This window comes from Pristis pectinata, chromosome 12, assembly GCF_009764475.1.
Source record: "Pristis pectinata isolate sPriPec2 chromosome 12, sPriPec2.1.pri, whole genome shotgun sequence".
In the NCBI taxonomy this organism is placed as follows: Eukaryota; Metazoa; Chordata; class Chondrichthyes; order Rhinopristiformes; family Pristidae; genus Pristis; species Pristis pectinata.
The window spans coordinates 47,920,885-47,948,048 of record NC_067416.1 but is presented as its reverse complement, the minus strand read 5'-3'; the positions used below and the strand labels follow the sequence as shown (position 1 = coordinate 47,948,048).

Here is a 27,164-nt window from a genome sequence, read left to right as displayed (position 1 = left end):
CAAATAAAGAAAGGGGCAAGGGATAATTTTATAACGAAATCGTATTTCCAATGTAACAGATAACTTTCGACTTACAGTACTACGTTTGTCTACCCGCAGTGAATGCCACAAGCTCTGTATGCTTTGTGATTCCCGGCTGTGATCAAAGGTCTATAGGGGAGATTGCAGCCTTTTCGTCCGGCCGACAGACATGGTAGGTCTGTTTCTATTACCATTCTCAGTGACGTGATCAAATGATTAACAATGTACGCAGGAACACAGTGTAGATTGTGGCATGTGGATATATTGTCCGTAAGATTCTTTTGAAAATTCATTTATACCGGTTTTCCGTAATGTAATATCAGGAAGTCAGAAAAAGACATTGCATGCTTGCCCTCAACAATTTATGCCATACAAAAGCGCACGTAGAGCTCGTCTACTTATTCTACAGTTTTCCAGCATATAATCTGCATTGCAATTACATAAAGAACCGATTTATTTTTATAATGAACAACCACAGTCCGGCAAAGCATTTAGTACTCATGGAGAGAGAGAGAGAGAGAGAGATAGAGATAGAGAGAGAGAGAGAGAGAGAGAGAGAGAGAGAGAGAGAGAGAGGGAGAGGGAGAGAGAGAGAGAGAGAGAGAGAGAGAGAACAGATTTCCCATTGGAGCATAGCCATTTCATTTGGGATGCGTTACCTGAGGTCGTTAATACAAATTCCGTGATTCTGCGACAGCTCATACGTTGGCGAGAGAAATATTATGGGAAATATTCGGAACATCACAGGAACGGTCTTGTGGAATACTGATTTTCGTGGCAGATTGTAAACAAGCATAAACAGAAGCAATAATCAATATATCCCTTTCCAGAATTCTTCCCTGAGAGAAGTACTTAAATTGGAGAATGTGATTACTTAAAAAAGTCCAATAAATCTCTGTCAAATTTTATTATTCGGACAATTTCCTCATTGAAGTTCCACCATGTTTCATGATAATGACCTCCCGCCTTCACCCTGATTTTCTTTCAAGTAAGCTTATTGCTCAAACTACGGAGTGTTGTACAGGCAGGCAGAGAATTATCGTTTGCTTAATACTGCGGCGCATTCTCAATGCAGAGCCTTCAGTATCGATACTTTGAAAAGTAATCACCAACGCAAAAGTAAAGACAATTCACGGAGGAAGATACTAAAACTCAATACCAAACAATTTCTGAGAATTCCTTCTCCTGTGCTTTTGCAAATTAGGAAAGGGCGCCGTTGAAAAATTCAAACTAAATTGAAGCTTTTGTTCAGAGTGCGAAATCTCTGGGTCATCGAATCCTTTCGCAGTTGTAGTAGATTCCAATTTGTCACTTCTCGACAACTAATTTTCTCAGTTTATTTGATACTATTCTGAGGAACATGTTTTGCTGTTCATTGATTTGTTACTGTTTTATGAAATTCTATCCAACACCAGCGACTAACAAACCAGAAATAAGCAACAAACTGATGGGGAAAAGGTAAAATAAAATCATGGATTCGCACAGACAACATTGTAACTAATGTGAAATGGTCCGGTGTGTAACGGTGAGGAAGTTAACGGCTGTGTCTGAGGTCATCATCTGACGGCTGGATCATTAAGATACAAGCTGAAACTTCCTACTGGCTCAGCGTCCACTACTTTACCTGCAATGACAGAACACTAACTGAGAATCCAGTGAGCATCAGAGTGAGGCAAAGAGACAACCAGACCGAAGGATTGAAAGCGTTCACCAACAAATAATTTTCTTCCCGTAAATTGTTTGGTTCCTGCTCTGTTTCAGGCAGTTGCGATATCGCTTGTCTCCGTGTCCTCCATTAGACGTACCGAAGCAGTAGTAATTAGACATTGATATGATTTGTCGGTGGGCTCCTATCTCTGTACATTTCTAGTGAATATCTGATTGTCATATCTCCTATGCGGAGGAGTTGGGCGTATTTTGCTGTTTGTGATTTTATCTGAAACCGAGTGCCATGTTGTCTTGGACAAGAATTGTCTCGTCATATTCGTTCAGACATTCTGCTACATTCAGCGATTATTCTAAAGTACGTTGTGCACAGATTTTTAAATAAGAAAGATTGTGTTCTGAATGTACATAGTCGATAGTGTGAATGTTTCGTAACATGAGGAATCTACGGCAAAGAGGATTAATTTCAGAAGAAGATGCCATAAATTAAATATGGAGATGAGGAGGAATTTCGCCTTTCAAAGAGTTGTGAATCCTTTGAATCTTAAACTCAAAATAAGCTTGAAGTACTGAATACATTAGGAGCTACGATGGGTCTCTCTTTGGATTATAGAGGAGCCCATGGTTACGACAAATAGGCAGGAGACTCTAGATGAGGCCATTTTCACTATCCAATTACATTCAACTCATAATCTAAATACAGTCTCACGGCTTCATATGTTGCTGTAGTGAACAAGAGCTATCATTCCTATGTTTAAACATAAAACTTGTATTGCGCTTTGTCACGTTCTGAACTGTTGTGTTGTTGGTCAGGGTCGGTGGACGTAAAACGAGGAACGTTGCCACGCAAGCTCTACAAGTAATTAGCAAGTCAAATGGCATGTTGGTCTCCATTACACAATCAATGGAATCCGAAAAATACAGCATGATGCTGAAGTGAAGCGTGAAATACCGTGTACAGTTTCTAGTCTACATTTCAAAGGAGGGAGATAATTTGCTTGAAAGCAGTTCTCACAACATTCAGTAGTTCATCCATTGGAATGATTTGGCTACCTCACCAGCGATAACTCAATTTTGCGATTATACATACTGGAGTTTAGCAGAATGTGAGTTGTTTTTTTTAAATAAGCAAAATTGTGTTGTGAATGGACATGGTCAGTGTGAATATGAGGAATCTACAGCTAAGGGGTATATTTTAGGAATAAAGAGCAATAAACTAAAGTCGGAGATGAGGAGTACTTTGCTCTCTCAAAGGGTTGTAAATCTTTTGAATTTTCAACCCAAAAGAATGTTCAAGGCCATGTTGCGGAATACGTTAAAGGCTGCGATGTATACTTCTTTGGACTACAGGGGAACCCATGGTCACGGTAGGTAGGCAGTGAGGCTATGAGGTGGTCAACCACGAATGACTGGTCGAGGGTCTGAATGGCCTACACCGGTTTCCGTATCCTATGTTCGTGTGTTCGCAGACTAATGTATCTCGTTGCATTCCGTTTCTAAGCCTTCTGGAGAATGTTTCAAAATTTAATTATCATACAGCGAGTAAATGCAATCATATCTTATTTTAATTTCGTGCACCAAGTCTAGAGTTTCAGATAATTTCACTTCAGCAATAATAGAGATAACTAAGCAAATATGCCAAAGTTACGGTCAACAGAGAAGTGCAGTTGCTAAGGCAAAGGCCGCTCCCCGGAGTACAATTAGAAGAGCTGTCGGATTGGTGATAGAAAACACAGCAACGATATTGCTGGCTGCGATGATGAAAGTAAACTACATTGCAATGTGGATTTAGGAATTTTAAAAAGTAAATGAAACATAATGGCAAAGTATATCACTTTAGAAAATTAAGTATTTGAACTTTTCACAACCTTTCATGCACAAATGAAAATAATTAAAATAAGAAGTAGGCAATGTTGGACGCACTTCGCAGGTTAAGTAGCATCTGCGCAAAGGGAAAAGAGTTATTGTTTTGAGTCCGAAACCGCTCATCAGGAGAGGGATTGTGAAGAATTGGATAATCCAACAGCGAGAAGCAGGTTATGCCTCTTTTTCTGCGATATGTGTTGCCAATAGCGGGGCTATGGCACGTACCCAGCAGGCCTGGCTGTGCAAATGGAGCAAGAAAAACTGGGCCAAAATTACAGACGGACGACTGACAGAAATAATCATATCTGATGCAGACAGAAAGAAACAACGAGTTACATAAAGGTGGATAATATTATAGTCTAGGCAGCAGAGATGATGGAGTGCAAAAAGACTTTCTCTGACAGTGTGAAAAATATGGCCTTTTAGGGCAGACTATACGAACATAATATAAATGGAAGAGAAGGATGCAGGCAGAATTATTGTTATTGAACAGATAAACGGGTCCGTCAATCTATTTCGTCAATGCTGACGTATTTATTCTAATCCCATTTATTCACATTAGGCTCATAGAATTCGACGCATTGTCTATTCCAGTGACTATCCAGGTGACCCTAAATGTTGTGATTGTATCTGCCTCCATCAACTCCTCTGGCAGTATGTCTCGATATGGCTATCCAAGAGGGGAGAAGTTTCCCGTCATCTAAACTTCGTCACTTTCAACTTAAAGAGACACCTGCTTGTTTGAGACAAGGCACTGGGGCAAAAAAGATTCTTACTATCTGCCCTATCTATTCTTATCATGAGTCATCTGATCATACTTCGGTCAGGTCATCCCTCAGCCACCTTCACTCCAGGGAGAACAAAGCAGCCTATCCAGTTTCTTCTTATAAATTAAATTCTCCAATCCAGCTAAGACAATGGAGAAACTGGGTAATATCTTTACCATCCCGTCCAGCACATCAATCCTTGTAATAGCGTGGCACACCATACCCCAAGTGAGGCCCAATTAATGTTTTGGCAAGTTGTAAAATGGCGTCCCAACTATTGTATTCTATTGATCGTCCGATGAAGGCAAGCGTGTCATATGCCTTCTTCACCAGCCTATTCCCTTGTGTTGCCACTTACAGGAAACAATTGACTTGCACTACAATGTCTCTCTGTTCCTCAACACCCCATAGTGCTCTACCATATGCTATGTATGCTCTATCATTGACATTTGATTTTTCAAAATGCATCACCTCTCAATCGACGGGATTAAATTCCATCAGGCAACGCTCCATCTAATTCTTCTGCTGGTATCGCGCTGAGCCTGAGACGATTCTTTTCTCTATGTTCGACGTCGCTGATTTTCGTGGCATCCGCAATCTTGTCTCATAATGCCTTCTACATTCACATCCAAGACGTTAATAAACATCACAGCCAGCAACGGTCACAGCAGCAATCATTCGGATGCACCATTGCTCACAGACTTCCAATCAGAGAATCATCCCTCCATCACCAACCTCTGCCTCCTATCCGCAAGCCAATCTTGGATCCAATTTCCCAGCTTATCTTGGATCCCATGTGCTCCAGCCTTCTGATCCACACAACCATACAAGACCTTGTCAACTGTCTTATTAAAGTCAATGTGGACAATATCCATCGTATTACCAGCATCAGTGTTCTCATTTCCCTCCTCAAGTCTCGACCAAATTATTGAGTCAAGTTTTCCAGCGAACAAACACGCCCTGACAATCGGTAACCATACCCCGCCTTTCGTAATGGTAACAACATACGGCCCTTCGATTTTTTTCCAATGCTGATACAAACAGAAAGAAAAAGTAAGTTATCTAAAGTTTGTGAATTCGGTATTGAGTCCGGAAGGAGGCAGCGTGTCTGGATCGGTGACGACGTGTTTTCAATCAAGCTTGCATTCGGTCTTATTGTAGCAGAAGAGGAAGCGGCTGGCAGATCCTCCAGAGTGGTAACGAGTAGAGTTACAGGGGGAGGTAACCGGAACCTCTATGTCATTTGCGAGGATGAAAAGCAGGTGTTCCGTAAAGCGATCACCCAACCTCCGTTTAGTATCTCCAATGTGGAGAAGACTGTGAACACACTGTGAACACCAAATACATTGCGCTGGATGATGCGAGGACGTGATAGCACAGATATTGCATTTTGTAGTTGCATGGAGAAGTGTCATAGTGCTTGCTGGGAGGAAATTGCAGACCATGGATGGGTGAAGACCTGGAAGTGGAGGGAAATATTTATCTAGTTGTGGAATCTGTTGGAGTTGGTTTAAATTGTGAAGGATGACCCGTTAAGGATGAGGAGATTGTGGGGAGCAAGCCATGGAGCAGGCCTCCTTATTTCCTGAAGTGGAGATTGAGAGATCCAAAAGGAAAAGGAATAGTTATAAGCAGACGGCTTTAAGGTGAGAGCAGGGTGGCAGCGAAAGGCAAAAAAATTACGGATATGCTGTGAGCGCAGGAAATAGAAACAATGCAGTCGCTATTTTATGGGAAGAAGTTCTGATGAAGGGGATCGAACAGGACTGCAAGAAAGACTGTTCCATTTACTCCTCAAAGAGACACATATAGCCTGAGCCCATGCGAGTTCCCATTGTAACTTCTTTCATTTGCATAAAGTAAGAGGTGATGAATGAGAGGTTGGTCGATGCCGGGACGATTTCAGCCAGGAAAATGAGTGCGTTGGTGGAGGGAAACCTCTATTCAAAAACTTGGCCATTGCTACCGATACTCCCAAAGTGGACCATGAACCTTCTTTGTTTTATAAGTGACAGCTGGAAAGCTAGATAGAAACATAACATTGTATAATGTTATTGATTGTTTCGTGTTCTTGCAGAGAGCTTCACATCCAAGACTGCTGTGGGACCAGTCTTGTAATATAAAACGTGGTTGCAGCCGATGTACGCAGAACATTTCTCCCACAGACATAACGTCACCACAGAGATATAGAGAATATCCTGGTCATCTGTAATTTCGCTGCTCTTCTTCTGAAAGCCAGACATGAATCGGTTTAACGTCCCTTTTAGAACAATCGTTTTGCAATGCTCATTGTGTCGTTATAGAGCAGTACAGTGGGCGAGATTGGGAGGTCAAATAACAGGAGGCAGATTTAGACCAGCACGATTTTGTTTAAAAGCCGAGGGTGCTAAAATCTATTTCAGCGCTCACTCATGCCATATGGAAGGAGGAAACGAGAGAGGGAAAGCACGATGTATTTTTCAACATTTTGCCAATTGACATTTTCCTAATTAATCGTTTATCAGCTGACGTGGAACAGCTTATTGTTTATCAGAATAAGCAACATGTCGGTCACCTACAACTTGAACAGAAGGTCCTAAAATGAACTGTAGTTTGCGCAAGAAGTACAAATGCTGTAAACATGCAGTGGATCAGGCAGCATCAGCAGAAGATGGCCACTGGTGTCCTTGTTGCATGCCAACTTGTTTTCCTTAATTATCTGTCCAATTCCCCTAAGAAAATCTTGATTAACTCCATTTACATCAACCCTTTGGGCAGTGAGTTCTAGGTCATTGTATTTCTCTGCATAATAGACGTCCTAAATCACTCACTTCCTGTTACCTCGAATCATCTATTATCGAGGAGAAACTTTCTGTATTTTCCCTGTCTAAAACAACTTTGACTTTCCACGCTCTATTAATCACCTTAAATACTCAAAGAAGAGAAAAACACAACTTCACCATTTTAACATTGCAACTGAAACCCCTCATACACGCAACTATTCCAGCAAATACTTTTATCTTGGATTGGTGGACAAGCCCAGCTCAACCTGCCGGGTTTGTCTTCCTCCTCTTCATTTCGGAACTCTGACATTCTTTTCCCTATTATAATCTCCATCAGATTCCAGGACGTGTAGCCTTTGTGTCCCCGATTATCACATTCCAGCTCCTGTCGCCACGTTCACCCAGCCCTTCCACACCCAGTTCCATCTGTATGTTTTGTCTTTCTTTTCCTCCGTATGCGTCCACGTATCACCCACCTGCCCCAGTCTCCCAACTCCAGTCCTCCTCTCCCCAACCCAGTTGATTCTGCTCATGATCCTTCAGTCCAACCAGGTCCTCCTTTCTCCTCTCCGCCCCTGTCTCACCCTGCCCCTCTCCAGTCTCAATCCTGATATAGCGTCTCGACCCGAAACGCTGGCAGTTCATTTCCCCACACAGATGCTGCCAGAGCCGGCGAGTTCAGACAACAGTTTGCTGTTGCACCAGATTCCAGCATGTGAGGTCTCTTGTGGGCCATTCTTTTGTCAATGTTGGTTTTTCTATGTTCTCGCTCTTCAAGGGCACCGATTCACTTTTGATCAGACAGCCGTGTATGCACATTATCGCCGTGGTCACCCTGGTTATACCGTATCAAAGACATTCCTTCCTCCTTGCGCCTTGACAAGCTTCTTTTGTCTCCTTCGCAGTTCTGAATAAGGGTCTTCGACTTCAATGGTTATTCCTCTTTCTCTCCCTGCAGAAACAGCCGAATCTGCTCAGTATTTCCAGAACTGCAGCATTTTCACAAGATCACAAGACGAAGGAGCAGAAGTAGGCCATTCGACCCATCGAGTCTGCTCCGCCACTTCACCATGAGCTCAACTATTCTACCATCTAGCCCCAATTCCCGGCCCTTTCCCCATATCCCTTGATACCCTGAGTAATTAGATACCTATCTATCTCCTCCTTAAACGCCCCCAATGATCGGGGCTCCACAGCTGTATGCGGCAAAGAATTCCATAAATCCACAACTCTCTGGCTAAAGAAATTTCTCCTCATTTATGCTCTAAACGAGTACCATCTAATTCTAAGACGGTGCCTTCTTGTCCTGGACTCGCCCACCAAGGTGACTGACTTAGCCACATCTACTCCATCCAGTCATATCAACAATCGAAATATTTCTATGATGTCCCCTCTCATTCTTCTGTACTCCAATGAATACAGTCCAAAAGCCGACAAATGGTCCGTCATTTCTTTGCCCACTCTGCTGAACTGTCCAAGTCTCTCTGCAACCTTTCTCCTTCTTCAACGCTTCCTGCTCTTCCACCGATCTTGGTGTCATTTGCGAACTTAGCCACAAAACCATTTACTCCATAATATCAATCATCGATATGCAGTGTAAAAAGAAGCGGCCCCAACACCAACCCCCCGGAACACCAACAGTAATCGTCAGCCAACCAGAACAGGATCGCTTTATTCCCAGCCTTTGCTTTCTGCCTATTAGCCAATGCGCCACCCATTCTAATATCTTTCCGGTAATTCTATGGGCTCTCATCTTATTAAGCAGCCTCTTGTAGGGCACTTTGTTGAAGACCTTTTGAAAAAACACAACATCCACAGCCTCTCCCTTGTCCATCATACTTTAGAGTACCTCAATAAATTCCAATAGGTTGATCAGGCAGGATCTTCCCTCCATGAAGCCATTCTGGTTTGGAACTATCTTGTCATACACCTCAAAGTGTTCCATAACCTCGTCCTTGAGGATCGACTCCAATAACTTTCCAACCACCGATGTCAGACTAACAGGCCTGTAATTTTCCTTTTGCTGCCTCCCTCCTTTCCTAAACAGGAATTGCATTTGTGACCTTCCAGTCTTCTGCAACCATGCCAGAGTCTATTGATACCTGAAAAATCATCTTCAAAAATGCCTCCACAATCTCTAAAGCCACCTTCTTCAGAACCTGTGGGTGCACTTCATCCGGTCTGGGAGACTTGTCTGTTCTTAGTCCATTTAGCTTCCCAAACACCTTCTCTCTAGTAATCTTGACTGTAATCAACTCTATCCTCTGAGACCCCTGACGATCAGGTACATTGCTGATGTCTTCCACAAACCGGTGGAGAAAGTTGGCTTTTCTCTGTTCCTATGCAACAACCTCGCGCCCAGATTTACCATCAGAATATTCGTTCCTTGTGGACTGGTTGTTTTTTTATATGAAAATAATTTCTTTACATGAACAGAATGTTTTATATGAACAGAATTCCGTAGAGATTGAATTGTACATTTGATTATCACGGTTAATTTCTTGCTCCTTGATCAATCTGTTAAACATCGCCATAATTACGTTAGCAGAACCTTGTGGTTATTTGTGAAATACAAGATTGATGTCTCCACCATTCAGTCCTCGAATTGCATTTAATCTTTCGGAAATTACTCATAATTATAACCTGCTTGAAATATGGCTTTGGTTTCCCATCAGTATCCCAACTGGAAAAACCCCATCTTTCTATAATCAATCCCTTCCTCCTCTCTTTGCTGCGATCCACCTTGAAGCACAAACGATTTTTATTTTGCTCACCACCTCCCTTACCCGTCCCAGCTCATGGTGTATCTTTCTATCATCGTCTCTCACTCAGATACACAAATACACGAGAGCGCGAGCGCGCCGTCACACACACACACACACACACACACACACACACACACACACACACACACACACACACACACACACACACACACACACACACACACATATGACACACCTATTGAGACAATGAATTCAAACACATCATGCTCACTATTTCTACATTTTCGCTTTTTCTTTGTGTTCTGTCAAACCACGCTAACATTGTAATTAATTCCTACCATTCGAGTTATTATCTCCCGACATGGGACATTAGTCCCTCGTATGAACAGACAACGTTTTAGAAGAATTACTATTTGTGTTATTTAAACGTATGCGAACGTGAGCAGCCCAGCCTTACATTGTGAAGATGATATCAATTAAGCTTCTGTTGGATTGATTAATTCACAAGTTGCAGCCTGTTTACATCTGAAATATACGACGAATATTTTGTTAGAATTGAACGTTACTGTTACCTTAATAATCGTTGTAATTGCGCTGTACATCATGCTGTTCATAAAGAGGATCTTGAAGGCGGTAAGTGATGACGGAGAACTGACATCCTTATCTGAGTTTTCTAACACTTCTTCACCGGCTACATAATCATCCAGGTCTTCCAGGATTTCAGAGATTCCGAGAATCGATAGATTGGCATTATTCTGGATTTTTTTTGGTGCGGAAAGCAATATAGATTAAAAGCCTTTGGAAGGACATAAAACGTCGGTTACGAGGGGCATTCTGCATTACAAATTTAGCTCTGAGAATATACGTACAAATATGGTCCATACTTTAAAAACCGTGATGTTGATTAAATTGATTCTCAGCGCAATGCAGAGACACATAGCTTGTTTGATGCTACGTGTTAGATTAAGAATATTGTCAGGGGATTGTTTTTAACCGCCATATATCACGAAACAAAGTTTTAAGATTCCGAAAAGAACGGGTGATTAAAACAGGTTTCTGTCCAGTAGCTGATAACAATAACAACAGCGAAAGAATGAAGCCTACAGAGAAGAGTAACATTGGAAACAGAATTATGGATGAGTCATATGGTCAAATGTCTCGCGTAGAACATTCCAATCTTGATAAGATATTGCCAGTAAAACGGGGGCTGGGTACCTTTTCACTGAACGATGTTGATTTGTTTGATCAGTTATGATGAACTGCAAAAACCCGCAGGCACTTCGTCACCGAGGATACTCTCATACCCAAACAAAATCTTGGTTTCAGTCCGCTTTCAGTATCCTGTTCTATATTATTAGTGGTGAATTTGGAGTCGTTTTTCTGTTGTGATATTGGATTGTGTTTCATGCGGCCACACTAGGAGCAGGGAGACATGAAGATAGGAATAGATGGTTCAGACATGGAACCTCTTCCGTAATTGGCTGCTGGATGACCCATTTCCCATGAAATATTTGGTTAACAAAGGATTCTCAACTTCCGGTTTCAATTCAACAATTGGTCCAATGGCATTTTTTACGTACGGGAGATTCAAACATAATTCTCTACGTGAATAACTTGCAGGGCTAAACCGTGCCCAAACAAAAGGAAATGATTCTGTGCGGTCAGTTTCACTTGATTTTGATTAAAATAATTGTTTGGGTCTCCTCTCAGGTGAAACTACAGATAATACAATCCCAATCTGTAAACTCCCTCCTCATAGTCTAATGCTTAGTGGCTGGGTGCAGGTTGGGTATTGGAGTTGGTGTTGTTAGCGGATTCAGGAGGTGGAATTCACCTCTCGCGTATCGGGTCGATTCTATTCATCTGCTGATGTTCAGTTCCATTGTCTTAACTGCAGCCAAATTCATGGAAGTGAGGTCAAATCAGGGAGAAAACTTTCTTACCCTCGGTCGAAGGATTGGATTCACCTTCCCACTCTAACATGCACTAACGTATTCCTAACGGGCTCCCTCTGCATCTCCATAGAGTAAATGGAAGGTATTCTATTCAATATACATGACATTCCTTTCCCAAGGTCAGTAAACGTTTCCTACGATCTGGAGCGCAGCGTTCATTGTAGGCTTTGCTTTATATAGTTGTAACATGCCTTACACTTCGGTGTTTTAATCAATAATGTGCAAAACTCCTATTACACTGGAGTGGTTTCTGCTTTTAGTCAGTGGCATTATAGTAATCTGAATCCCTCGATTTTCCTTTCTCTCATGGGAATATGCATTCATTCTAACACTTGAGTATTGAAAGCTAATTTTGACTTCCCATCTTAACTGAACTCCTGACGCTTCAGAATATGTTCCAGCATTTGGCCCATTCTTGAATACATTAATTTCCCTTCATAAGTTTATGTTGGTTACAATGCTGCCAATTCTGTGGCCATCCGTCATTCGTACCTCTCTATACTACCAACTGGGCCGATAATAACTGTGGTGAAGACTCCTGAACAGAATGCATTGGGCATCTCCGAGATAGACCAAACTATCTTCAAAACAATTATCTGCCAAACAGCTGATATAATACTGAACTGACATATATATCACCACTCCAGATATATCTTAGAGTGTATTTGGAACTCATAATGGCCCAATCAAAATATTGAATTGATTTCTCCTGCTGTTCAGCAAGCGTGTTCTTAGATAACCACAGGTGACCTCCTCCTTGCAGATTAGTAAACACCTGACTCGCACCTGCCCATTACAACGCCGAGGTCAACATTTTATTAATTTCTAGCACCGTTACTTTCTTTGAAATAAATTTGGTAAATTTTAATTTTAGTGTGTTAAAAGTCATTCATTTAATTATATTAATTATTTGAAGGGATTTTGATGTATCTATCATCAGACATATTTAAAAGGAGTTGAAGATTATTTGAACGTGCGAAAGATCACGAGGATCGTACAGAATTAACGCTATTAGGAGACCCAGTTGCCAGTTCCCGTCCACTTCGGCACAGGCGCCAACTGTAGGAATGAGGCTTTGAGCTCAGTCATGAAATTAAGGCTTCAAAAAACAAGTTCGGCCACAGGAATGTTAGGACACGAGTGGGGTAGTTAGATTGCGGATGCTACGTATCCTAAATGTGCATTTAATTGGGACATCACAGGGACTTTCACAAAACGTCGCGGGACAATATTTAACACCAAACGTCTTAGGATACGATAACAAGTGATCTAAAAAGCTGGATTTAAGCATGCTAATGGAGTGAGATGAGGAGAGGTGCAAACAGTTAAAAAACGATTTGAAATGAATCGCATCTTCGCATGACAGCCATTGATTCCACTCAAGAACCCAAAAAGAGATCGCGCATGAGATGTCGAGGAAGGAAGAAGGAGGATGTAGAGAGGAAGGAGAGGCTGTGGAAAGTTCAGATTCCATCCTTAATCAATATCTTTTCAGGTCCATAGCAATGCGGTTGGCTATTAATTGAAAATAATAAAAGAAATACAGATGGCGAACGGATTGGATAACTGTAGGAAGTTCTGGAAGCACTCCGAAGGTCCTGGAGCTTTCTGTCGGAAGAGAAACCGAGTGACCATTGTTGGAGTAGTTTCTGCCTTCTGAAAGTACTTGTCTAGCCCCTCAGCTCGTGACACATTAGAATAGACGCAATGTTTACATTGCTAATATTCCACCTTCCATTAACATAGAAACAAAACAGAGCAAATCCTTTTTTTCAATTTGCTTCAAAGAAATAAGTTAATTTCAGTCCAGAATTACGTGCGGAGAGGGAAAAAAGGGTATAAAGGCTGTGAGCAAGTACGAACTTCAACACAGACATAGAAAAGTTCAACAGAAGAACAAACCATTCGGCTCACCATGTCTCTGCCGACTATGATACCAATCTAACTGGTCCCCTCTGCATGTACATCGACTATGTCCTCCTAACCCGAGGCTGTTCACGTGTCTGTATAAATGCTTATTAAACGTTGCTATCATATCTGCTTCCACTAACTCCCGTGGCAGCGCGTTCCAGACGCCTACCACTCTTTCTGTAAAAACATTGACCTGGCACACTTCGTTTGAACTTCCTCCTACTGCAACCCTGTTGTTTTGACATATTTCCATGATCTGCCTACATCACCGTTCCTCTATTTCCCGCAGGGTCATGGGAGTCCTCTATACAATCCCGACATTTTGATTTCACCTTTCTTGTTCCTGAGCTCCACCCATATTGCCTCGCTGGGATAGCTCCCCAAAATATCCCCTCTAGGTGCATCTGTCACTTTCTAACTAATAGGAAATGCATCTCCCCGCATCTATGTATGTATTAATCCAGGTTCAGAGCTCGCCGACCGAACCCGTTAGACTCATTGCAATAAAATAAATACACTGCGACCCTCACTTCCGCTGTCTGCATCACCTGGCCCTGCCTGTTCTTCCTATTAGACTCACTTGACTTAATCTCACTCTTCTTCTGAATTGTATCACAAGGTGACATACTCCTCTGGTTCCTGTCCCTCGCCACACTAGTTTAAATGCTCCTATGACAAGTAAATCGCTTTTCCAGGGTACTGGTGTCACAGTGGTTCAGGTGAAACCGTTCTTCTTCTACAAGTCCCACCTTCCCTGTAAAACAAAAATTGCGGATCAATGTATTAACAATGGAACGGAACAGATGTACAAATTCCGAAACATTCACTTTCGCATATTTCTCATTCGGTCAATCTCTTTAAAAGCAGCAGGCATGATAATCTCGCTCCCTCCTCCCGTTTTCAGAAAATCCCAGGCCCAGTTAGTGTCTCTGCAGTTGTGACAGGAACCTGGCAGTGAAAACTTCGTTATTTTCCCCCATTAAAGAGAGCTTCAATTTTCCTGTCATTTCTCTCTGCTCAGTTGATACAGTGATAGGAAAATATCGCCCGGAAGAGGGCGTATAGTTTTAGCTCTGAGGAAACTTCAGCCTTCGCGCCTGTTCCTCTATTCTTTCGAACTATAGCTTTTCCTTTTTAGGAAAAGAATCAATTGTTAATCGAAAATTATTAGTTTAGCTTATGTCTCCAGCTACCTGTGAGAGAGTGTTGCAGTATCACACCCTGCATGTCACATGAGAAGCAGCTGCTTTGCTTATTTCCAATCATATCATAACATATAAACCGGTCGCTTTATGGTTAAATTTACCTACTGGGGCAAGCATGAGCAATTAAAGAGACAGAGCAGAACAAATAATCAATGTAAATACGTGGAGCCTGAATAAAAAATGAAGTCAATACTCCAGAAACTGTTAATGGAATATGAGAATGCAATAGTCAGCAACGTATCTGGAGACATAAAAAATAGTTGCGAAGATACACATGAATTGATAATGCAACAGTAACCAGGGCCATGTGTCTGTTAATATAATGTTCAGTAAGAGTGATGGGTACAAGTAATTCAGTCACTGGTGCAAACAGTTGAATGGAAAGTACAATAGGCACAGTGATACTTGTAACAGAAGACAGCTTTACAAAAGATGAACGAACGAGCTAGAATTACTCAGCAATGTTTCCATATAAAAACACTTGGGGAAACACTGACTGCGGTGTTGTTTGACACTTAAATTCATGCAAAGGAAAAGTCAAAAAGAAAGAAATCTCTGAAGGAATCTCTGAATGAGTGCGATTAACGCGTTTAATGGGGTTAAAATGTTTAAAGAGCAAAATGATGAATCGGAGAGCGTTTTTTTAAAATAAATATTTAGTAATACATTGCACTATATTCGTCATGACCATGGTCAAATTTGAAGTAGAAAGTAAAAGTAAAGTAGTAAGAAAAGATGTCCAGCCGAGAGCAGATGTTATGGGTAGGAACTGACAAATGAACACGAAGTGAATGACTTGTTGTTTCATAAAAATCCTTTCAAGTGATTTAAAGAATAGCAAAAAAAATCCCTTATAATATCAGGAATAAAGGTGCAAGCAAGAAGATGATATATTGACCGAGGTGTTTATTGTTAAAAGCGAGTGGTTTCTCTTTGGACAATTGTAAACGTGCACACATCAGCTACTGAACTCTTATGGAATAAGCACACACGAGAGTATGAAACATAAAATTTAGAGCGGGGCATCTAACGTTGGAGCTGAAGAGTCGTCAAGCCTTTGGTTCAGAAAAAAATAATTGGATATCTGCAATTCTCAACCCAGAGTCCGTGAATATCAACGCATTGGAGGATTGATTATTTTTGTTACGAAATGGTCATATGCGATTGTATGGTGTTATGTAAGATAAAACTTGGTGACGTACAGATCAGCGCGGTTTTAATTAGCTGGGGCATGGAATATAAGAGCACCGAGGTCTTGTTAAAACTTCATAAACCATTGCTTTGGCGTATTGTGTACAGTTCTGGTTACCACTCAATAAGAAAGAAGTGATTGCACTGGAGAAGGTGCAGAGGAAGTTCACCAGGATGTTACTTGGGTGGAACGTTTCAGTTATGAGGAGAGGATGAACAGGCTGTGAGTGTTTTCCGTGAAGCAGAGATCAGCAATGTAAGTGGGAGCAATATAAACATGAAACACAGGAGGAAGTTCTGCAATTGTGGTGCGGAGCACTTGCATATTGCTGCTCAGGAATATTGCTCCCAAATCTTGGCGGTCAAAATAGACCCAAAATAGATTAAGCGTATAATTTCTGAGAAGTGTATCGACTTTTGGGCCACACTGGAATCAAACTTTAATTCTTCTACGGTTATCTAAAACATTGCCTCGTTTTACAGTGGGCAGCGGAATTGGTATTGATATCGGTTTATTATTGTCACTTGTACCGAGGTACAGTGAAAAACTTGTCTTGCATACCGATCGTACAGGTCAATCCATTGCAGAGTGCAGTTACATTGAGATGGTACAGAGTACATTGATGTAGTTCAGGTAAAAACAATAACAGGGCAGAGTAAATTGTCACAGCTTCAGAGAAAGTGCAGTGCAATAAGATGCAAGCTCACAACAAGGTAGATCGTGGTCATAGTCCATCTCTTTGCATAAGGGAACAGTTCAATCGTCTTATCACAGTAGGGTAGAAGCTGTCCTTAAGTCTGGCAGTACGTGCCCTCAGGCTCCTGCATGATCTATCCGATGGAAGAGGAGAGAAGAGAGAAAGTCCTCGGTGGGTGGGGTCTTTGATTACGCTGGCTACTTTGCTAAGACAATGAGAAGTAAAGACAGAATCCAAGCAATAGAGACTGGTGTCCGTGATGCGCTGGGCTATGTGCACAACTCTCTGCAGTTTCTTGCGGCCCTGGGCAAGAAGTTGCCGTAGCAAGCTGTGACATCTGCAGTAAGGATGTTTTCTGTGGTGCATCGGTAAAACTTGGTGTGAGTCAAAGGGGACAAACCAAATTTCTTTAGCGTCCTGAGGAAGTAGAGCCGCTGGTGAGTTTTCTTGACCGTGACATCGATGTGATTTGACCAGGACAGGCTGTTTGTGATGTTCACTCCCAGGAACATCAAGCTGTCAACCCTCTTGACCTCAGCACCATTGATGTAGACAGGTGCATGTACACCGCCCCCTTTCCTGAAGTTGTTGACCAGCTCTTCTGTTTTGTGGACATAGAGGGAAAGGTTGGTGTCATGGTACCATTCCACTAAGCTATCTGTCTCCTTCCTGTACTCCGCCTCATCGTTGTTTGAGATACGGCCTACGACGATGGTATCATCTGCAAACTTGTAGATGGAGTTAGAGTAGAATCTAGCCACACAGTCATGAGTGTACAGGGAGTAGTGGCCTGAGGACACAGCCTTGAGGGCACCAGTATTGAGAATAATCGTGTCGAAGGTATTGCTGCCTATCCTCACTGATTGCGGTCTGTTTGTTAGAAAGTCAAGGATCCAGTTACAGAGGGAGGCGTTGAGTCCTATGTCTCAGAATTTGGTGACAAGCTTACTTGGGATTATTGTATAGAAGGCAGAGTTGTATTCAATAAACAATAGTCTAATGTAGGCGTCTTTACTGTCCAGATGCTCCAGAGCTGAGTGTAGGGCCAGGGAGATAGCATCCGCTGTCGACCTGTTCGGGCGATTTGCGAATTGCGGTGGGTCCTGGTTGTCCGGGAGGCTGGAGTTGATGGGTGCCATGACCAACACTTCATGATGGTGGATGCCAGAGCCACTGGTCGTAGTCATTGAGGCATGTTTCCTTGATTTTCGTCGGTACCTTCAATCATAGTGGTCTTCTTAAAATAGGTAGGAAACTGAGATTGAAGCGGGGAGAGGTTGAATATGTCTGCAAACACTTCTGCCAGCTGATCAGCACAAGATTTGAGCACACGGCCAGGGACACCATCTGGGCCAGGTGCTTTCCTTTTGTTCACTCTCCGGAAGACTGATCTTACGTCCTCCACTGTGATCACAGGTTCAGCTGCATTGGAGGCGGTCAGGGTGGATGGTGACAATCCACTTCCGTTCTGTTAAAAACGCGCATAGAAGGCGTTAAGTTCATCAGGAAGGGATGCGTTGTTGTTAGTTACGCAGCCCGACTTCGTTTTGAAGCCTTTTATGGCATGTAAGCCCTGCCATAACTGACGGCTCGTCAGGGACTCTATTTTGAGTCAGTATTGCCTCTCGACATTCCTGATAGCTTTCCGAAGGTCATACGTCGACTTCTTGCACAGATAAGGATCCCACGATTTGTGTGCAGCAGTCCACGCCTTCAGCAGTGAATGGATTTCCCGGTTCATTCATGGTTTCCTGTTTGGGAACACACGTATTGTCTTCTTTGGTACACAGTCCTCCACACTCTTGCTGATAAAGTCTGTGATGGTGGCGGCATATTCATCAAGGCTGGCAGCTGAGTCTTTGAACATGCACCAGTCCACTGTCTCAAAAGAGTCACGTAGGAGTTGATCTGCTTCCTCAGACGAGCACTGCACATCCCTCTGTACTGGATCCTCCCGTTTCAGTTTCTGTTTGCATGCAGGGAGAAGCAGCACAGCCTGGTGGTATGATTTCCCAAAGTGAGGACGAGGGTGGCTCAGAAGGTCGATGTACAATGATGCTTTCTTTCTTTGTGGAAATAGAGGCTCAGTGAATTGATAAATAGAATGGGAGAGTTTTGTTATTTGCCTTATGAGGAAAGATTGAACAGCTAAGCATTGTATTCGCTGGACTTTCGAAAAGTGCTGGGAAACATTTGGAAAATGTGGGTTCCTGAGGATTATTGACCACATGGACGTGGACAGCTTGTGTCGTCTCGGGGGAGGATCTAAAACCAGGGATCAGCATTTAGAATCAATGGTCGCCAATTTAAGTTAGATAAGATCCTTTGTTCCCCTTACTCTCTCTGTCACTTCCTCCAAAACACACGCGCGCGCGTGCGCGCGCACGCACACACACCCACCCACCACCCACACACACACACACACACACACACACACACACACACACACACACACACACACACACACACACACACACACACACACACACACACACACTTTCTATAGGTCTGGAGGACATGACCCAGCCATAATAGTTCAGGCGCCGAATCTCCATAGTTATATCGATTCTTGTTTAGAACTCATCTGTGGCACAGTTTATTTATGACGACCACATCTCAGCAAGCACGTATAGACAAATGCTGAATTTCAACGATTCTAGAAATACTTCGTGGAACAACAGCACAAAATGTCGTCAGATCGAGCTACTTCTTCAGAGGGACAAAGAGATTTCAGGATATACGATCGTTCATCAGACTATGGGTGTTATTTAATTTACAGGTATGTTATCCCGTAGGAGTACTGTGCAGAATTCGTGGAACGATATCAGGGTTCAAAAGTGTACAATGCGATAAGAGACCATTTGTCTTCCCTGAATTTGAGAAGAATAAGGCTGATTGCATCGAGAATTAAAGTAATTAATCTTGATAGAACAGAATAGAATAAAATAACGTTGGTGTGTGATTCTATAACAGGACATGAGTAAAATTAGGTAACAAAGGGGGTGGAGGGCTGGGTTAGTAAGTTTGCGGACGACACTAAGATAGGCGGTGTTGTGGATAGTGTGGAGGGCTGTCGGAACTTACAGAGGGATATTGATAGGATGCAGAGCTGGGCTGACAAGTGGCAGATGGAGTTCAATCCGGAGAAGTGTGAGGTGTACACTTTGGAAGGACAAACTCCCGGGCAGATTACAGGGTAAACGGCAAGGTACTTGGCAGTGTGGAGGAGCAGAGGGATCTGGGGGTTCATATTCACAGTTCATTGAAAGTTGCCTCACAGGTGGAAAGAGCAGTTAAGAAGGCCAATGGGATGTTGGCTTTCATAAGTCTCGGGATTGAGTTTAAGAGCCGCGAGGTTATGATGCAGCTTTACAAAACTCTAGTTAGGCCACACATAGAGTACTGCGTTCAGTTATGGTCGCCTCATTATAGGAAGGATGTGGAGGCATTAGAGAGCGTGCAGAGGATATTTACCAGGATGCTGCCTGGATTGGAGAGTACTGAATATGAGGAGAGGCTTAAGGTGCTAGGGCTTTATTCACTGGAAAGGAGGAGGATGAGAGGAGACATGATAGAGGTATATGAAATATTGAGAGGAATAGATAGAGTAGACAGTCAGCGCCTCCTTCCTCGGGCACCAATGCTCAAGACGAGAGGTCATGGCTTTAAGGTTATGGGTGGGAGGTTCAGGGAAGATGTAAGAGGGAGGTTTTTCACCCAAAGAGTGGTTGGTGCATGGAATGCACTGCCTGGGGTGGTGGTGGAGGCAGATACATTGAACAGGTTCAAGAGCTTGTTGGATAGGCATATGGAGGAACGTGAGATAGAGGGATATGAGGAAGGAAGGGGTTAGGTAGTGTGAGGGTGGTCTGATGGACGGCACAACACGGTGGGCCGAAGGGCCTGTTTTGTGCTGTATGGTTCTATGGTTCTATGGTTCTATGGTTTTCCCCACAAATTAACACAAATATTGCCCAGAAGTTGGTAGATGATGCACAAATAGAAAGGCAGGCTGGCTGAGGCTAATTGTTTGTATTTTGTTAGAGGAATGCATACATTTATAGGAGCTAAAGCGGATACATGGAATTAGAATACAGAAATTGTGAACTTCCTGGTTGGCTTACTCCAGTCCTGCTATACCAACAAATAATCATTAGATGGCGGCAATAGTGTTACATGAAATGGCAATTCTTCTAGAATTAGAATGTATTGTTTTGAGGCAGTACAATGCAACGACATAAAAAAGTCCTATACATTACAAAATAAATAAATGGTGCAAAGAAAATTAAATGAAGTAGTTTTCATGGGTTCATGAGCCTTCCATAAATCTGATGGTGGAGGGGAAGAAGCTGTTCCTAAATCATAGAGAGGGATCACGTTCAGCCAATACATTAAGAACTGGAGATTTCAAGTTAAGCTATGATGCCATTCCAGTTTTTCTGCTAGGATTCAACTAATGTGAATTACTATCTTTCTAAAACGTGGATTAAAACTGTTTCGTTGTCATGGTCAAGAAGTTCAATCAGTGAGACTGGAGTTAGATATAATCCAGACTAGGGAATGAGTGCAGATTTGATTTCCTGAAGGGCACGTGCGAACCAAATGAGTTATTACGATAATCCGGTATTTTCGCTTGTGTTTGATAAAACAGACTTTAAAATCCAGGGTATTTTTAGTTAAATATTTCTAATTCTCCAGTTGTCATGGTTAGGTTCCTGCTTACTTTGCTAGATGTTAGCCCAGCAACTTAACTGTCCTGAAATTAACTCTGTCCATGATATCAAATATCACTCATTTCTATCGCTCCTTCCCACGTCCCCAAACCCCATCCCGGCGCACCTTTTCCTATTCTTTCTGCAAATCTTCTCCCTAAATTATTTTGTACTCTCTTCCATTCACACCGACGATAAAACGTGCGAGATTTCCATGGACTGCCTCGTCACAGACAACGAGAACGCCTAATTTCTTTGTCCTAGCCACTCCCCTCTAAATCACTAAACATTAAAAAAAAATCTTTCTTCAGGTTTCCCAACCACAACCCAAAGAAACATGTTTTTTCCGCTGTTCTCCTCTGTCCTCCCCATGTCCTCCCGCATATCTCAAAGTAGTCATAGAAAGTGTCAACGATGGACCAGCAACAAAGGTATTAAATAGGGAGAAGGCCAATTTCATTGAAGTAAGACAAAATCTGGTAAAGGCAGACTGTCGCCGTCACGCAGTCACGAATCAACTAGAATTAACTTCCGAGGGAAGCTATAAATTCATGTAAATCTCGTCAAATTTGTGATTAAGACATTTGTTTTATGGTAGTTCCACCGAAGTTGATGACAGTGTTGTCCCACACGCACCCGGATTTTCTGTCCAAACAGATCATTGAACAAAGTTGTGAGATTTGCAAAGGCAGGCAGAGAATTATCGTTTGGTTAATACTGTGGCACTTTCTCAGTGTAGCGCCTTGAGTATTAAACTGTACTTTGAAAAAAAATAATCGCGAATGCAAACATTAAACCAAATAATGGTTCTCATACTAAAACGCTATGCTTATTAATTCCCAAGGATTCATTGTTCTGTGCTTTAGGAAATTAGGAGAGGACGTCCTTCATAAACTCAAATTAAACTGAGGCCTGAAATTCTTCTCAGGTTACTTAATTTTATTCTGAGGCATACATTTTGAATTTCATTGATTTGCTACTGTTTTCTGAAATTACATCCAACACCAGTGATTGAGAAAGCAGAAATAAGCTTCAAACTGACGGCACAAAGGGAACCAAAATTGTTTAAGTTTCGCAGAGATGATATTGCAACTGTCAGGAAATGGTCCGGTGGGTAACAATGATGGAATAAATTAGTGCATTCCTGTTCGGATTGACGTCACCATCTGACGGCGAGTCCATTAAAATCTAAACTGGAGCTGCCTTCTGGTTCAGCATGGACTACTTCACCTGTAATTATGGAACACTAACTGAGAATCCAGTGATGATCAAAGTGATATGAAGAGACAACCAGACCGAGTGATCGATAGCGTGCATCAACAAACAAACAGCTTTTTTCCTCTGAAGTGTTAGGTCCTGTCTCTGTTTCAGGCAGTTTCGCTATCGCATGTTTTCGTGAGCTTCTGAATGACAAGTAGAGCACGTGATGCCCTTCATTACACATACTTATACCGTAGTAGTTCTACAGTGATATGATAATTCGGGAGGCTCATGGTCACTGTACGTTGCCAATCAACATCTGTTCGTCATATCTCAGTTGAGGAAGAATTGGTGGCATGTTTATTTTTCTCTTTAATCACTTGATCTGAAACCTGATAGCAGATAGTATAATGTTGAATTGGGCAAAGACTGTATCGTAATAGTCTCGCAATCTCATCATATTCAGCTAATATTCTGATGCACACTGTGCACAGATTCACAAATTGCTGTAGTGAACAGGAGCTATAATCCATAAGTCAGAACCCAAAGATAGAATTGTGTTTAGAAATGTTCTGAACTGTCGTATTGCTGTTCAGTATCCCTGTATGTAAAACGGGGAAGTGAATATTGTCATGCAAGGGACGCAGGTAGTTAGGGACTCAAGTGACATGCTGACCTTCATTTAACAGTGAATAGACTCAGAAAATAAAAGCAGGCTGCTGAGAAAAGAGATGGAACACTGCGTACAGTTTCTGGTCTGCACGCTAGGGGGGGGTGCGTTTGAAGAGAAAACAGTTCACACAAGGTTCAGTAGCTCATTCTTTGGAATGAACAAGCCGCTTCAAGAGGAAGAATGAATAGTTTTCGATTATACACAATGGAGTCTACAAGAATGTGATGTGAGGTCGAGGGTCTTAGGTTTCTCCGTCCTATGTCCTTGTGTTCCTCGACTAATGTCCCTCGTTAGATTCGGCTTCTGAACCTTCTGGTGAATGGTCCAATATATTATTCTCACACAGCAAGTAAATGTAACCATTTCCGATTTTAGTTTCGTGCGCCACGTCCAGAGTTTCAAACTATAATTTTCCGTTAGCAATAATAGAGCTAAATAACAAAATATACCACAATTACGGTCATCAGAGAAGTGCAGTTGTTAAGAGCAAAGGGCGCTACCTCAAGTACAATTAGAAGAGCTGTCTGGTTGTTGACATAACAGCAATATTACTGGCTGCTACGATGAAGGGAACCTGCATTGCAATGTGGAATTAGGAATTTAAAATTATAAATCGAAAATAATGGCGAAGCGTATCACTTTGAAAAACTAAGTAATTTAGATTTTACCCAATCCTTTATGCACAAAAGAAAAAAAACAAAATAAAATAAACAGAAAATGCTGGATCACTTTAGGACTATTTGGGTCCGAAACCACTCGTCACTGCGGGGATAGTGAGAAATTTGTCAGCGCGACAGCTAGATCTAGATTATGCCCCTGTGTCTATGATATGAGTTATCAACAGCAGGGCTGTGACTCCTGTCCAGCAGGCCAGGCTGTACTAATGGAGAGAGAAAAAGTGAGCTAAAATCGCAGATGGACGACTGACAGAAATTATAATTTCCAATACAGAGGGAAAGAAAGAGCGAATTGCCTAGAGTCGGATAATTTAGTCGTCACGACCTCAGGCAAGGTGGTGCAGGGCAATGGTTGGAACAAAATGTTTTCTCTGATAACGTAAAATAATGTGGCCTTTAAGTTCGGACTATATGAATGAAAGATAAAGGGAATAAAAGATGGTAGGCAAAGATAGAGTCTTAGAGGACAGAAATGTGTCCATCAGTGCCGACCTATCTATACTCATTCCATTTTTGCGCATAAAGTGTTTCGACTTCTACACCTTGTCTGTTCAACTGCTATCCAGATGAGTCTTAAATGTTGTGATTGCTTCTGGCTCCACCACCGCCTCTGGCAGTATGGACAGATATGACTATTCCAAGTGGGAAGAACGTTCCCCTCACGTGCAAACTTATTCTCTTTCAACTTAAAATTGCATTCCCTTGTTTTAGGCAAGGGAAGAAGATCCTTCCGATCTATCTCATCTGTACTTTTCATAATTCATCTGGTCATACCTCAGCCACCCTCAGTCACCTTCGCTCCACGGATAATAAACCAAGGCTATCCGATTTCTTCTTATAACTACAGCTCTCTAATTCAGTCAAGAAAACGGAGATACAGGGAGCGTCCTCTATATTCCCCCCAACGCCAGCACATCATTGTAATAGCGTGGCGACCAGAACTACACGCAATACACCAAATGTGGCCCAGTCAACGACTCACAAAGTTGCAGCATGTCTTCCCAACTCTTATATTCTATTCCTCGTTCAATGACGCCAAGCAAGGCACATGCCTTTTTCACCACCATATCCTCTTTGTGTTGCCACTTACAGGGAACAATTTCCACCGAGGTCACTCTGTTCATTCTTAGTGCCCTTCTATATACTATGTGTGCTCTACTTTCATAGTGCCTGACTTTCCAAAATGCATCCCCTTACACTGGACGGGTTAACGTCTATCTGACAGAGTTCCGCCCAACTCTCCTGCTGATATCCCGCTGTATCCTTTGACAACTTTTCCCCCATTTGTGACACGGATGATTTACATGTCACCCGAAAACTTACGAATAAGACTTTCTGCGCTCACATCGAAGTTGTGAATAAAAATGACAGTCACCAACGTACATTCCAATACTCCACTGCGCACAGACTTCCAATCAGAAAAAGCATCACTACATCGAGACCCTCTGCCTTCTATCTCTAACCCAATATTGGACCCAATTCGTCAGCTTGTCTTGGATACCATGTGCTCTAACCACCTGGAACAGCATACCATGCAGAACCTCGTCAAAAGTCTTAGTAAAATCCATGTATACAAAATCCGCTGTCTTGCTCAGGTCAATCTTCTTAGCTACCTCCTCAAAAAAAAATCAAATTATTCAGGCAAACGTTCCCGCGAACATGAAGCCCTGGCTATTGTTAACCATTCCCCGTCTTTTCGTAGTGGTAATGAAACCCGTCCTTTCGATTTTCTTCCAGTATTGATACAAACAGAAAGAACACGAGACTGGCAAAGGCGGTATGTTTCAATCTAGTTTATAACCTGATTATAACTTATTGAATGTTCTGTAAGTCGTTTCTGAAACCAGAAGGATGCAGTGTGCCTGGATAGATGAGGTGTTTTAAGTCAAGCTTGCATTTGGTCTCATTGCTGCATTACAGGAAACTACTGGCAGATCATTCAGAGTGGGAGCTGGATGGAGAATTAAACGGGGAAGTAATTGGCTGGGAGGGTTATGAAATGTAAGAGCCTCTGTGAGAGCAGGAAGCAGCAGCAGTAATGTAATCGCAATTGTACCGGAAAACACATTGATGGAGAGGAGCAAGTAGGACTGAAACAAAGGGTCTTCAATCCACTCCACAAAGGGCACACCGAGCTTGGTGTCGTGCGAGTATCCATAATAAAATCTTTCGTCTGGATGAAATGAGAGGCGTTAAAGGAGAAGTTTTTAGATACGAGGGAGATTTGAGCCAGGAGAATTAGTTTGTTGGTGGAGAGAAACCTCTAGTGAAAGAGATGGCCATTGTCCTGACCCTCCCAAAGTGGACCATGAACATATTTTGTTTTCTAACTGACAGTTATGATCAGGTTGAAAGCTATATTGAAGCATACCGCCATTGATTGTCTCGTTTCCTTTCAAAGGGCTTCATATAGAAATAGCTCTGCGTACTCTGGGGTTTGTCTTGCAATGTAAAAAGAATTTGCAGTCAATCTGTGCAGAACATAAGAGAGGATTCTTAGGGAGCAGATTTGTGAGCATTTGGAGAAGCATAGTTTCATTAGGGATAGTCAACATGGCTTTGTGAATGGCAGGTCGTGCCTCACGAACTTAATAGAGTTTTTGAGGAAGTGACAAGACAAATTAATGAAGATAGTGCGGTGGATGTAGTATATATGGGTTTGAGTAAGGCGTTTGACAAGGTTCCCCAAGATAGGCTTATTCAGCAAGTCATAAGACATGGCATCCATGGAATTAAACGCGTGGATTCGAAAATGCTTGTCCACAGAAGGCAGTGGACGTTTGTAGAAGGGAAGTATTCAATCTCGAGGTCGATGACTCGTGGTGGTCTGCAGGGATCTGTTCTGGATCTCTTTGTGACTGTTATAAATCATTTGGATAAGGAAGTGGAAGGACGCGTTGGTAACTTTGCAGAGGACACGAAAGTTGGTGGTGTAGTAGATATTGAAGAAGGTTGTCGTAGGTTACAACGGTATTTAGACAGGATGTAGAGCTGGGCGGAGAAGTGGCAGATGGAGTTCAATCGGTAGAAGTATGAAGTGATATACTTTGGAAGAACGAATTTGAAGGCGGAGCATATGGTTAATGACAGAATTCTTTGTAGTGTTGAGGAACAAAGAGATCCTGGGGTACAAGT

At 42.2% G+C, this 27,164-nt stretch overlaps 1 long non-coding RNA gene across 1 annotated transcript in view; it reads left to right on the top strand.

Annotated features, from left to right (window-relative positions):
* LOC127576965 (uncharacterized) overlaps window positions 1-27,164 on the top strand; it is a 72,942-nt gene that overhangs the window by 27,870 nt on the left and 17,908 nt on the right. The window contains exon 2 of the long non-coding RNA XR_007957301.1: window positions 100-193. This is a non-coding gene — a long non-coding RNA (uncharacterized LOC127576965). The remainder of the gene's footprint in view (window positions 1-99; window positions 194-27,164) is intronic.